This window comes from Symphalangus syndactylus, chromosome 5 (genome assembly GCF_028878055.3).
Source record: "Symphalangus syndactylus isolate Jambi chromosome 5, NHGRI_mSymSyn1-v2.1_pri, whole genome shotgun sequence".
NCBI lineage: Eukaryota > Metazoa > Chordata > Mammalia > Primates > Hylobatidae > Symphalangus > Symphalangus syndactylus.
In genome coordinates this window covers 80,845,848-80,860,636 of record NC_072427.2, presented here as the reverse complement: position 1 = coordinate 80,860,636, position 14,789 = coordinate 80,845,848, and the positions used below count along the sequence as shown (strand labels likewise).

General features: G+C 43.6%; 1 protein-coding gene across 4 annotated transcripts in view; it reads right to left on the bottom strand.

Annotated features, from left to right (window-relative positions):
- Nucleotides 1–930, bottom strand: part of LOC129483159 (structural maintenance of chromosomes protein 2-like) — a 37,342-nt gene extending 36,412 nt beyond the window's left edge. For all 4 annotated transcript variants that reach the window (XM_063639222.1, XM_063639221.1, XM_063639220.1 and 1 more), the window contains exon 1: nt 539–930. The gene's annotated coding sequence lies outside the window, so the exon portion shown is untranslated. The remainder of the gene's footprint in view (nt 1–538) is intronic.
- Between the last annotated feature and the right edge of the window lie 13,859 nt (nt 931–14,789).

The following is a 14,789-nucleotide window of genomic DNA, read 5'->3' as shown; positions in this document are numbered from 1 at the left end:
TGCCCATAACGTGCTTTTCTCTGATACTGACATAGCTTACTCTCTACTGCACTCACGTCTTTGCTCAAATGTCACCTTACTGGAGTCCTCCCTGACCTCCCTAAGTCACCTCTCCACAATCCTTCACTCGGCTTTCTTTTTCCTTCATGGTACTTAAAGCTGATTATCAGACGGTCATTCCTTGTCTGTAAGTTCCTGCAGTATCTTCACCTACGTCCGTCACTGCATCCCCGAATTGTGCTTGACTCCGGGAGGAGGGGAAGTCATTTAAGTATTTACTAGAGATGAGATGTATCTCATATTCTCCAACTTCTTGCTTTTTACTCAGGGTGTTACCTGGCTTCTCCAGGCCTGTCTACACCTCTTCGCCCTACTCCACGGTCGAACAGAAACTAGCCTCTATTTCTAAGGATCCCCTAAGGTCCCTCTGCCACTGGTCCCCCTCCCTGCAGCCCCCGCGCCTCCCGCTTCCCGCCCCCCGCCTCCCGCCCGGACGTCTGGCTGGGCCCGACCAGCCGTGCTCACGCACACGCCTCACCGCTGCCTCAGGCCAGGGGCTTGACGCACCCCAAAAGCTCCTCCGGGTCACAAAGGCGGGGAGCAGGCCAACTCTCTAGCCGGGGCTGCTACGAAGCGAACTTCACCACAGCGGCTACAACACCTGCCTCACCGCTCTCAACACCCCCGGCGGAACTATTTATTCCTTTGAATTTCGGCGCGAGCAAAGGACCCCACCTCCATTGCTTATTTCCTGTGCTGCTGCCTAGGAGCTGCCTGTCTTTAGGGTTCCATTTTTCCCCTCCTCTCGAAGGATTAAAGCCGTAGGGCAATAGGAATGAGAGTCTCGATAATGGTAGCTCCGGGGACTCCCCGGCACGGGCCTGGGCACTACAGGAGCAGACAGTGTATGTTCACACCGGCGTCCGGCACGCTATGGTCAGCCCCACACCTCGGCCCCGGGTCCTCGCGCTTCGCCAGCCCCGCCCCGCCTCGGTCCCTGTGGTCCGCGTTAGGCACAGTGCAGACTCCGCCTCCTCGAGCGTGCGGTGCTCGCTGCGGCTTGCTTTTCTCCCGTCGAAGCGACAGTCAGGAGGTGGAGAGGCATTCTATGAATGTTCTCGTCCGTTCCGTTGTGGAAGCCTCAGAATCTCCTCGGGTTGGCTCAGATTGCTGCAAAATAAAAGCTGTACTTCGTTGGGCCGGAGAGGCACCCTCCTTCGGTGGACTCTGGCCCGCGTCCTGGCTCCGCCCCGTGCTGGCCTTTTTATCTGAAATTTCCACGTCGGGAAGGGATCGTAGTCTACCGAGAGCTGTTCCGAGCCCAGAGGAGAAATTGTGTGGTGCTAAGTAGCTATTCATCTCCCTTACACCGGAAAGCGTTGTAATGATAAGCCGACCTAACCTGTCGGGGATTTTTTCTGGAAACCTTTTAAGACAGTTCATGTTACTAAGTTCTGAGTGTTAGGCTATGTTGCAAGGGGCTTTTTAAAATCCACGTAGCAACCCTATGAAATCAGAAATTGTCCTCGTTTTACAAATGAGTTAAATGAGCCCAAGTAAAAGGTTCAACAGCTTGTCTAGTAAGCTGCGATTTGTTCCCAGGCGGTCTAGCTCCAGATTGCATGCTTTTAAATACATACTAGGCTAAATGCATAGAATCTAGTACTATTAGCCGATCCTATTATTAGTATGTATTGTTCTTCAGGAAGAAAAAAGGTGTCAGGATTGCTCTCGTTTCCAAGCACGTTGATACTAAAGAGTTAGGAAGGGCTTAACTCCGAATGGGTATGGTGTTACCCTAGGTGAGGAACAAAAAGATGGTGTGGGCGACAATGCTATTTTGGAATGGCTTGATCCTTTTGGGCTTCCATAACAAAATACCATAGACTGGGTAGTTTATGAACCACAGAAGTTTATTCTTCACATTTCCGAAGGCTGGAATGTCACAGAATAAGGTGTGTCTAGGGAGGGGTGCTTTCTGTTTAGTGGATAGCACCTTCTGGCTCTCCTCACATGGTGGAGAGGCAGAGGCCCTCCCTTGGGCCTGTTTTATAAGGACCTTAATCCCATTCCTCACTTCCCAAGAGGCCACTTGCTAAAACCATCAGTTTGGGAGTTAGGATTTCAAAATGTGAATTTTGAGGGACGCATTTAGACCATGGCGTAGGGCGTGTTTTTAAAGTTGCTTTCTTGGCCCCGGAATAGCAATGCAGTCATCTGAACTGGTCTTAACCTACCAGGAATGGGCCTATATTTTGAAAATATTTCTCCTTAAGGGAGTAAAATAAGTTTTATGGGTTTTTTGTTTAAGAAAGGATTCATTTATTTACTCTGATATGCTTACCCACTTCTGTGATGTCAACCATGGGTAGTGACCTAACGTTAATTTAATTCAACAGATATCTTTGTCTGCCTTGATTCCTGCATCCCCTAGGCTCCACGGCTATCCACTTGTATTGATTCTGTTAACTTTTACACGTTAACTTTGAGCTGTGCCTCCTTCCTTTTATCATTTTGTGAGTAAAGAATTTTAATTTGCCAACAAATCCTAATGTGGACTTTGTCAAGTTGTGAAATAAAGTGATTTTTGGTATGGAAATATGTGTTAAGACAGACTGTTGGCCGGGCGGGGTGGCTCAAGCCTGTAATCCCAGCACTTTGGGAGGCCAAGGCGGGCAGATCACGAGGTCAGGAGATCAAGACCATCCTGGCTAACGCGGTGAAACCCCGTCTCTACTAAAAAATACAAAAAATTAGCCGGGTGTGTTGGCGGGCGCCTGTAGTCCCAGCTACTCGGGAGGCTGAGGCAGGAGAATGGCGTGAACCCGGGAGGCGGAGCTTGCAGTGAGCCAAGATCGCGCCACTGCACTCCAGCCTGGGGGGACAGAGCAAGACTCCGTCTCAAAAAAAAAAAAAAAAAGACAGACTGTTAGTCTTTGCACTTTAACAACTAGCTGATACACTTACGTCAAATGGATGAAAACATATACAAATGCACTGTTGTTGGATAAGGACTTCTGGGTGGTTAGAAGAATGTGCAGATCTAACTGCTCCCATTAAGACCATTGATTAAAATGAAAAATGCTTATAAAGGTGGAGATCTCTTATCAGTTTTAGTCTTATTGCATGCCAGAAGCACTAAGGAATTGCTGCTAAATATAGGACAAATGGGCTTGAGGAAATCACTGATGACTAACTTGAAACTCTGCCTCCTGAGATCACCACAGGTCAGTGGAAAAAACCAAGGCACAAAGCCAGTAAAGCCCCCTAATTTGGAGATGTGAGGGGTAGAAACAGAGATAGAGTATAGGGTAGATGCAGTATACAGAAAACACTGTTCTTGCTTCGTCACCATGGATTAAAATCGTTTGAAAGCTTCAACGCTAGCAGGCATTGTTTCAAGCGGAAATCTGGCAGCTAGTGGAGTCTGAGTCCTTATATGGAAGGCATCAGTACCAGCAAGGACACACATACAGCCATAAAGCAAGACCTAGGAGAAAGATTTGGTGCTCTACTCTCCTAGGGAACTGGAAGGAACGTGCTCTCTCCTGGGTATACTTTTCTAATTTTAGAGTGCTAAAGAAAGTCTTCTCACAAGGACCCGAGTGAATCCTTTCTCCTTGGAACAAAGGACAAGAAAAAAAGAAAGGACTTTACCGCAGAAGTAAGGAAGACTCATTTTGTTGAGAGATTATTTTTAGGTTTAAGGAAATGAATTGATAATGACAGAAAGTTTATATTTTTACATTGGATTGACAGCAGCACTTTTATTTTTTTAGAGGAGTCTCACTCTGTCACAGGGTGGAGGGCAGTGGCCTGGCAGCACTTTTTGAATACGTTCATGCACCACATAATATTTCAATGTCCGATTACATTATATGACTGTGGTCCCTTAAGATTATAATGGAGCTGAAAAATTCCTATTGCTTAGTGATGTTGTGACATCATAGTGCAACATACTGAGAGGTGACAGCGTGCTGGCAGTCCTCACAGCCCTCGCTTGCTCTCGGTGCCTCCTCTGCCTGGGCTCCCACTTTGGCGGCACTTGAGGAGCCTTTCAGCCACCGCTGCACTGTGGGAGCCCCTTTCTGAGCTGGCCAAGGCGGGAGCCGGCTCCCTCAGCTTGCAGGGAGGTGTGGAGGGAGAGGCACGAGCGGGAACCGGGGCTGTGTGCGGCGAGCCGGCTGGGGTTCCAGGTGGGCGTGGGCTTGGAGGGCCCCCCGACTCGGAGCAGCCAGCCGGCCCTGCCGGCCTTGGGCAGTGAGGGGCTTGGCACCCGGGCCAGCGGCTGCGGAGGGTGTGCTGGGTCCCCCGGCAGTGCCGACCCACTGGCAGGGCGCTGGATTTCTCACCAGACCTTAGCTGCCTTCCTGCGGGGCAGGGCTCGGGACCTGCAGCCCGCCATGCCTGAGCCTCCCACCCCCTCCATGGGCTCCTGTGCGGCCCGAGCCTCCCCGGCCAGTGCCACCCCCGGCTCCACGGCGCCCAGTCCCGTCGACCACCCAAGAGCTGAGGAGTGCGGGCGCACAGCACGGGACTGGCAGCTCCGGTGCGGAATCCACTGGGTGAAGCCAGCTGGGCTCCTGAGCCTAGTGAAGATGTGGAGAACCTTTATGTCTAGCTCAGGGATTGTAAACACACCAATCAGCACCCTGTGTCTAGCTCGAGGTTTGTGGCTGCTCTGGTGGGGCCTTGGAGAACCTTCGTGTCCATACTCTGTATCTAACTGACCTGATGGGGACGTGGAGAACCTTTATGTCTAGCTCAGGGATTGTAAACGCACCAATCAGCACCCTGTCAAAACAGACCACTCGGCTCTACCAATCAGCAGCACGTGGGTGGGGCCACATAAGAGAATAAAAGCAGCTGCCCAAGCCAGCAGTAGCAACCTGCTGGGGTCCCCTTCCACACTGTGGGAGCTTTGTTCTTTCGCACTTTGCAATAAATCTTGCTACTGCTCACTCTTTGGGTCCACACTGCTTTTATGAGCTATAACATTCACAGCAAAGGTCTGCAGCTTCATTCCTGAAGCCAGCGAGACCGCGAGCCCACCGGGAGGAACGAACAACTCCAGACGCGCCGCCTTAAGAGTTGTAACACTCACCGCGAAGGTCTGCAGCTTCACTCCTGTGCCAGCGAGACCACGAACCCACCAGAAGGAAGAAACTCCGAACACATGCGAACATCAGAAGGAACAAACTCCGGACACGCCGCCTTTAAGAACGGTAACACTCACCGCGAGGGTCCACGGCTACATTCTTGAAGTCAGTGAGACCAAGAACCCACCAATTCCAGAAACAATACTACCCTTTCTGTTTAGAAACACAAACACTTAACATTGAGTTACAGTTACCTACATTATTCAGTACAGTAATATGCTATAAAAGTTTGTAGTCTAGGATCATAAGGCTATAATATCTAGGTTTGTGTAAGTATACTTTTATGATGTTTGCACAACAATGAAATTGCCTAATGAGGCATTTCTCGGAATGTATCTCGTCGTTAGGCAACGCATGACTGTATTTTATTTCTAACGCCATATTATTTGAACTGTGGGTTCACCGAATATAACCTGTTTGACGAACTTGCAAAGAAACACAGCTAAGTATAATTTAAAATGAGGAATAGAAAAGGAGGTTATTATATTCCTTCACCCAGTGGGACTGGTTAGACCGATTCATTTTAATTTCAGTGACAGTATTGTTTTCCAAAATACATGTTCTGTTTGGTTCTTTGTGAATTCTGCCTATTCTTTCATTATGATTTCTATTATTTTGCCCTTTTAATCAAGTTATATATCTTTATTTTATCTTCTTTTCTATTAGTTCTGTTATTTTTAGCTTTTCAGTTCCTAACTCTTGTTTACAACCTCCACTGACTCTTAGTGATTTATTTCCTCATGTGGTGCTCTTCTTCAGTGGGATGGTTTTGTTTATGGGACTCTCTTACACCCTTACTTGCAAAAGAGTCCCTTTAGACAATTATGCATTTGCCTCTGCCAGGATACTGTAGCTCTTAAAGATCTGAAGCATTTTCAAATGATAATTTCTCAGTTTGTGGCTCCTGAATTAAGCAAATATTATAAATTTAGATCTGTTGGCCAGGCGCGGTGGCTCACGCTTGTAATCCCAGCACTTTGGGAGGCCGAGGCGGGCGGATCACGAGGTCAGGAGATCGAGACCACGGTGAAACCCTGTCTCTACTAAAAATACAAAAAATTAGCCGGACGTGGTGGCGGGCGCCTGTAGTCCCAGCTACTCAGAGAGGCTGAGGCGGGAGAATGGCGTGAACCCGGGAGGCGGAGCTTGCAGTGAGCCGAGACTGCGCCACTGCACTCCAGCCTGGGCGACAGAGCGAGACTCTGTCTCAAAAAAAAAAAAAAAAAATTTAGATCTGTTGCAGGCCTGCAGTTTTGATTTCTCATAGGTACCTTATTTTTTTTTTCCACCCTATCCAAAGCCCCAAGGAACAAACTTCTTTATCGTTTCCCCAAACTAGTAGATTGCCTTTTTCTAGTTCCAGTAGCTGGCTATTCCTAAGGCTCCAGGTTTTACATAAGGGCTTAGTTGCGGCTCACCTGCCTCATCAACGCTCAGCCTTCTGCTTGGACATTAAAACTCAACTACTGGCTCCTGAGGCATATAGCCAAGTATAAAATTTTGGAGGACTACCGCAGTATCTGTGCTTTCTGCGCTTCAATTTTTAAAATTTATTTCAGGCACTGAGAATTTCCTTTTTGTTGTTTTTTGTTTTTACAGTTGTATATGGTTTATATAAAAATAATTATGTTTTATCCATTATTTCTATGAGTTTCTAAAGGAAAGCCCAGTCGACCATGTTGGAGGAGGTCTTCTCATTTACTTTTCGTGAAGAACATCAGTGATCTTTGTTTTGCTCCTCCTGAGACTTCCTTAGAGAGCTCACATTCTCTATTCAAAGTCAGTTTTCCTAAAAACCAGTGATTACTTCTCTAAAGAAGTATGGTACTAGGTCTTAAAAAAGTATTTTCAGCCAGGCGCAGTGGCTCATGCCTGTAATCCCAGCACTTTGGGAGGCCAAGGTGGGCAAATCAGGAGGTCAGGAGATCGAGAGTATCCTGGCTCCAACATGGCGAAACGCCGTCTCTACTAAAATACAAAAATTAGCTGGGTGTGGTGATGCATGCCTGTAATCCCAGCTATTCGGAAGGTTAAGGCACAAGAATCGCTTGAACCCAGGAGGCAGACAGAAGTTGCAATGAGCCTAGATCGTGCCACTGCACTCCAGCCTGGTGACAGAGCTTTTTTTAAAAAAAAAATATTTTCACGTACTACTCGTAAAGTAAGTTCTATTCTTACTTGTTTCATATTCGTTTCTTTCTGTTTTTCCAGCTGTCCTTGGCTTTTATCACTTGCATGCTGGTTAATAGCCAGAGCTACATAGCTCACCTCTCATCTGCTTTGTCATACCCCTTTTATGGGGATAATTATTGACTTCTCTTCCTCAAATGTTATTCTCATTTCATAGTTCTCCTTGTCATGGTGGTCCATTGTTACTTTTTATTTCAAATCCACACACATCTGCCTGATCCTCCTCCAACTGGTTCCTTTTTATTACCAAACTCAGTTCTTACTAGATTCAAAGAGAGTCTTCACTCTCATATTTTTTGTTTTACAAGATCTGCTTCTGCAGTTAACATCTCCACTACCTCTTACAGCACTCTGCAGTCCTCTACAGTCAACAAATACGTCCTAACTTAATCTTCTACTTCAACAAGACTCTGCCCTCTCTAAAGTTTTACTATATATATATATATATATATATATGTTTCTATATAAAAATGGTACCTCTTCCCTCTATATAAATCTTTGGTGAAAATTACACACAAAGTTAATTCTAACCTCTTTAAGGTGGCCTCGCTGACCTTTCATTGTCTGTTCCCAACCTACTTTCTCAGATTCATCTGCTGCTTTCTTCCTTAGATTACCATGTCTTTTTTTTTTTTTTTTAACTGTTGTGAACTTATGCACCAACCAATGACAAAAGAAAGTGCTCCGTAACTTTGTTGGTGGATAGATGTATCAATGGATTCAATAGGCATTTATAGAATGCCTGCATTGTGCCAAGAATTGTGTTACGTGCTGGGATACAAAGATGAATAAGATGTGTGCCTGTCTCCAAGGAATCCATAGTTGAGTGGAGAAGACTTGTATAAAGACATTAACCAGGAGAAATGAAGAGTGAAAGGCAGTCATCTAAATAGAGTAGATTGCACAGGCAATGGCACAGAAGATAAATGTAATGTATGATGCAAGAAGTGGCAAGATTTAGTGTAAGAGATCCATAGAAGGCAGGTTATGGAGCATTTTATGCACCATCTTTTCATCATTCCTGAAACATTGGTGTTCACTTCTCCATCTCTTTCTTTGCACATAGTGAACTTGAAATGCCCTTTGACTCTTCACTTCTCCCCCTTGCGTGTTTCTACATGTATTTAAACCCCAAATCTGATCCATTTCTCGAGTTACTTACAACCTCTTCTGTAATCCCTTAACCCTTTATCCACACTTTTCTTCTGACCTACATTCCCATTGTGACATACCTTTGTGATACATATTGGTGCTTGTCACATAGTAGATACTTAATATTGGTTGAATATGAATAAGTTCAGGGGGTTCATTTGCTGCTCGCTCATTAAGGTACAAGAAAAGAATAGTTTAAAAAAGAAAAAATACTTGAAAGTATACAATATATTTCACAAAATAGTATTTTAAGGTTCAGTGAGTTCATTGTAGTGATCATTTCTCAATGACCTAATATTGAAAACTTAAAAAAAAACCCTATTATCAACATATTCTATTTGTGTAATATCATCACTGACCACCGTGATAGTAGGCTGAGGAATGTACCATGAAACCCTATTATCAACATATTTTATTTGTGTAATATCATCACTGACCACCGTGATAGTAGGCTGAGGAAGGTACCATGAAATATGTACGCCAGCTGTACGCTTCAGAGGGCTCTCGGCACCATATTCTTTACCTCTGGTTGCAATTTTTTTTTGCCCGTAAAGTAAAAACAAGCTTCTGTGCTTTATGAACAGCTGCAGTTTTGGGTTGAAAGAATCTAATTCAGATACCACTTTCTTAGTTGCTGTTGAGGTATAATTACCAACCCTCCTTTGTTTTATCTTATGAATTACACAGACTCCTGTTACACGTATTTATTTATATGTTTGTCCCCCACTGTGAGCACCTTGATGTCAGTGGTCTTGCCTTGTAAGCATCTATAAACTCAGCATCCAGTTCAATTCTGGAGACAGAGTTGTGCTCCGTAAGTGTTAATTGAAGGGATGAGCAACTACATGAACATACGAAGATTATAAAGATGGTCATTCTCTCCAAACCAGAAACTATTGTTTTCCAGATTTTTCAGATGAAAGTTTGTTGTTGTTTTGTTGTTATTTTTACCCATATTTAAGTTCCTAGGTAATTACATGCATACTCCATCAAACATTAGTGTGCATAGAAACTCAGGAATTCCCTTGATCACGATCTCTCTTCCCTTTCCTATGCTGGCCTTATCTCCAAACATTGACTTTCCACTTCCACCTCCATCCCATTATAGGTAGGTGGGAAATGGGGAATTCATAGACTTCTGTGCGTTCCATTTTGGTCTCCCTACTCCCTATAGTCCATTCTCTCCAAACTCCACCCCCACTCATAAGAGTGTGGTTTTGGTTCCTCTTTGGTTCCTGAGGGTCTTCAGACCATGATAATGTGTGGCATCAATACATTTCTGAGAATTAGAGGATGTGTTTTTAAATAACAGCATTTGTAGGAAATCCACAGTGGAGTTCAGTTGAGGCTTCAGCAATCCAAATCATGTTCTCTTTATGTCCCTTGTCATTAGATGTTGGAGATCATGTCTCCAAGTCTTCTCTGCCGTTGCCAGTATCCTCTCCCAATCTCTTGTGGGCAACTTCTTCAGGAAAACACTCATGCAATTTCATAAGGACAAGCAATAATGTAAGGCATGGAATGGTCTAGGTCCATACGTATTAAAAATATCTTTCTGTCCTTATGCTAATAAAAGAAAGATATTTTTTAAATAAATCTGTTTATATTAATGTCACTATGTTAAAATATAAAGCAAAGCAGTTCATTTCTTTGCTGCTACATGTCCGAAATATTTCTGTTGCAACTGAGAACCATTGTTCTACATTTGTGTAAATGAGTATCCATTCAGATGACTTTACAAAAACAAAATGTGTTTGTGCCTGAAAGTTTAATCCCTCATGTTTTAAGAGAAAGAAAACGCTTGCAATTTTTAAACAACAGTTTTCCCCATTGTTGCCTTTCAAGGATTTAAATAATCTTTTATTGCAGACTTAGCTTGAATTATTTATAATGATTATTAGAAAGTAATTTTATTGCTTAAAATATTAATTTATACTTGTGCTATACTTAGTTCCATACACATTTCTTAAATTACTTCATGTAATACATGTAATTTCCTTTTCATAGATGAAGAAGCTGGATCTTGGAACTAGGCTTTGATCACAGAGCGGAGCTGAGATGAAAGTCCATTCACTAATTCAACAAATAATTGAGTGCTTACAAAAATTTCTGCTGTATGGAGCTTATATTGTAGTGAAAATCAATTCTTATTTTATTGATTATAAAGCAGAACTTTTTGCAACAATTTTACGCTACCCTAGGAGTACCTACCAGTCTTCATGCCTCAAGTAATTGTCCTGTCCATGTGACTACGGAAGCCCTGAAATCTTTGAAACCCCAGATGACCCATTTCACCAGACGCTTGGACATTTCTCCGTCGAGTTTGGATTTATAGTGGGTACCCAGATTTAGGTCAAGAACATAAAATCTGAACCGCTTTAGGCACTGCCCATAAGGAGTAAATTCCTAGTGAAAAAGCAATGTCCCTCAGGAATGATTGCTATAGCAGGCTAAAAGGTAGATTTATAAATGTTTGTAAAAAGCAGATTGGATTTAGCAGAGGTAGCAGTGATGACCAGGAGCAACAGGAGGAACTGTTCTTAATAGTGCTGTTTGGTGGCATCTTCTTTTTATACAAAGAAGTCTTGCGAGCATTTCTACTTGAATGACTAATTTGGAGTAATTTTTAGTTTCTGTATTTTTATTAGTTAACAGGATCTAGGAATATAATAACCTGGTGAGAATTTCTCTGTGAATGGCAATCAAATTTGTCTTACTCATGAAACTCATAAATAAGCTATAATCTAGCATTTTATAACTAGGGAAAATAAAACTGGGGTCCTGCTGTTTAAGAGGCTAAGGGAATTTAACAGAACACTGGGGGATTTATAGTAGATTTATGATGAAGATACATTCTAACTGGAAGCTTAATTGTGATTTAAATTATAGGTCAAACTGTGCAATGTGTTCTCTTTTTAGGGGGAAATCTTTAGAGAGATAGAGTGTGCTTGTTTAAAGAGGAAACAGACCAAATGGGAAAACAGATTGCATTTTCTGTTTTTCTTTTAAAATTTCAAGCTGCTTTAAGTCAAATTGCCCCTGAGTCCCTGATGATGGCTGTGGTGAAACTGCCTTGTTTTACTTTCTTGCCTTCTTTTCCAGAGCAGTTATTTTACCTGAAAATAACAAAAAGATACATGCAGCATATCAGCCAGAAAACTAATATGGAAACCAGAGATAAAGTATACTCAACCTGTCTAGAATTGTGACATCCTATAATTTTAGGCTGAATTGTATAGAATTAGCAAGTAACACGGATGAAAGGGCCTTTGAAAAATTTTTGCCACTCATTTTGCAAATGGGAAAATTGAGGCTTCTAGTGAATTTTCCTAAATTTTTTATCTCAAGGTCTTTAAGGTCTCATGAGGAAATAAAATGTATGTACAAATAATTTTAACTAAAAGTATAAAAAATTGTTTCCCTGAAAAATAAAACTTGAAACAGATAACAAAAGGTTGATTCTGTAGGGAGGATTTCTACTGGGAAAAGGACAGTTAGACCTGACAGCCCAGATGCTTACTCTTTAACATTTCCCTACCCCTTGGCAGAATCCTTCAATAATTAACACCAGGACAACCACATAGACTTCAGCCATGGGTGTGTCGGAGGCATTTGAATCAGGGCAACTCCATCTTGAATAGGTGCTGGGCAAAGTGAGGCTGAGACACACTGGGCTGCATTCCCAGGAGGTGAGGCATTCTTAGTTACAGGATGAGATAGGAGGTTGGCACAAGATACAGGTCATAAAGACCTTACTGATAAAATAATGTGGTATAGAAGCTGGCCAAAACCCACCAAAACCAAGATGGTGACGAAAGTAACCTCTGGTAGTCTTCACTGCTCATGATGTGCTAATTATAATGCATTAGCATGCTAAAAGACACTCCTACCAGTGCCACGACAGTTTACAAATGCCATAGCAGTGTCAGGAAGTTACTCTATATGGTCTAAAAAGGGGAGGAACTCTCAGTTCTGGGAATTGCCCATCTCTTTCCTGGAAAACTCAGGAGTAATACACCCCTTGTTTAGCATATAATCAAATAACTATAAGTATAATCAGTCAAGCAGCCTATACCACTGCTCTGTCTACGGAGTAGCCATTCTTTTATTCCTTTACTTTCCTAATAAACTTGCTTTCGTTTTACTCTGTTGACTCACCCCAAATTCTTTCTTGCATGAGGTCCAAGAACCCTCGCTTAAAGTCTTGATCAGGACCCTTTTCTGGTAACATCTTCCTAGTGACCACAACGAGATTAAACTAAGGAGACTCCCTACCCAAAAGAAATAGATTAGAGGACCAATTGGATGACTTAGGGTAAGTGGTAGGAACCATTTTACCTGGTTAAAGGATGGAATTGGGTTAGAGGCCCAACTTAGGAGAGTTGGAACCTTTCCTAAGACAGAGAGCTTAAAGGCCCCTCTTAATAAAAGGCAAGGGGCTGGGCGCGGTGGCTCACGCTTGTAATCCCAGCACTTTGGGAGGCTGAGGCGGGCGGATCACAAGGTCAGGAGATCGAGACCACGGTGAAACCCCGTCTCTACTAAATAATACAAAAAATTAGCCGGGCGTGGTGGCGGGCGCCTGTAGTCCCAGCTACTCGGAGAGGCTGAGACAGGAGAATGGCGTGAACCCGGGACGCGGAGCTTGCAGTGAGCCGAGATTGTGCCACTGCACTCCAGCCTGGGCGAAAGAGCAAGACTCCGTCTCAAAAAAAAAAAAATAATAATAAAAGGCAAGGACGCTTGATGGAACTTAGGTTCAAGGCCCAAATTAGGAAGGTGAGAGTCCTTCCTAAGATTAAGCGGGTTAGAAGCTTCTCTCAGTAAAGTCCTTCTTGGTTAAAAATGGATTTGACATTATGGGATATTAACCATTATTCTCTTTGGATTAATCTGCCTTGCACTGTTCGCTGATGGCCATGGGTGACAGGATTAGGCGTATATAGGATTACTGGATATGGGGACCATTTTCTCCCTAAAGGGGAAACTTGAGAGCTGATGAGACAATTGGCCACCTGAACTTTCGATTCAGTGTTGCTGCAATGGATGGGTCTTCTCTGGCCTCCCTGAGCTCCTCATTTTCCTCACCCTGCTGCAGGCAATGCTTTTCTCCCTTTCTTTCCTTTCTCTTTTCTATCTTTTCTGTTACTCAGGGCAACTGTCTGCGGTTTCAGTTTGCGCAGAAACCACATGTTGAAACTCCTGGTCAGAAGATCATTCCACACCAATATGAGTGGATCAAAGATGACAAGGCCCGACCAGAATCATATTTGAGCCTTGCCAGTTTGATATTCAGTGCTAAGCAGAGTGGCGAATGTCTATGTTTTGTCACATTTATTTTGCTGTGGCTGGTTTGGAAGATGTTAATTTGGTTACCCTATGCAATCTCTTGGGTGACATCTTGCAAAATTGAGAGGCTTTTGCCTATGGTTTCATGAAATGGAAAAAGGTGATTTTCCTTTGTGTTGTGGTTTGGCCCCTAGGGCTATGGTGCCACAAGACAGGTCACTAGGGCTGCTCAGGGAAAGGGAACCCAGAAGCCTGGCATGCCAGAAAAAGGGTAAGAATTTCTTACCATTCAGACTTCTGGCCTCTCTGTGCAAACGAGTTATAGGAATGGTAAACATCCCTGTTTATTCTTGTGTTAAGTTTTAATTAATAGGAAAAAGAATTTTCCCATTGTTAGTCTTAAGCTGTAGTGAATTTGGTGTACTTTGTGCTATAAATTTGTCTTTCCATATTGTTCTGTCAGAAGGAGGGGTATCTTAGGATAGAATACAAGCTTAAGCCCCCATGTGGTGGTTAATACTGAGTGTCAAATTGATTGGATCGAAGGATGCAAAATATTGTTCCTGGGTGTGTCTGTGAGGGTGCTGCCAAAGGAGATTAACATTTGAGTTGGTGGACTGGGAGAGGCTGACCCACCCTCAATCTGGATGGGTACCATCTGTTCAGCTGCCAGCTTGGCTAGGATACAAACAGGCAGAGAAATGTGGAAAGAGTAAACTGGCTGAGTCTTCTGGCCTCCATGTTTCTTCCATGCTGGATGCTTCCTGGCCTTCAACGTCAGACTCCAAGTTCTTTAGCTTTTGGACTCTTGGACTTACACCAGTGATTTGCCAGTGGCTCTTGGGTCTTCAGCTACAGACTGAAGGCTGCACTATTAGCTTCCCTACTTTTCAGGTTTTGGGACTGGGACTGGCTCCTTGGCCCCTCAGCTTGCAGATGGCCTATTGTGGGACTTTACCTTGTAATCGTGTGAGACAATTCTCCTAATAAATTCCCCAT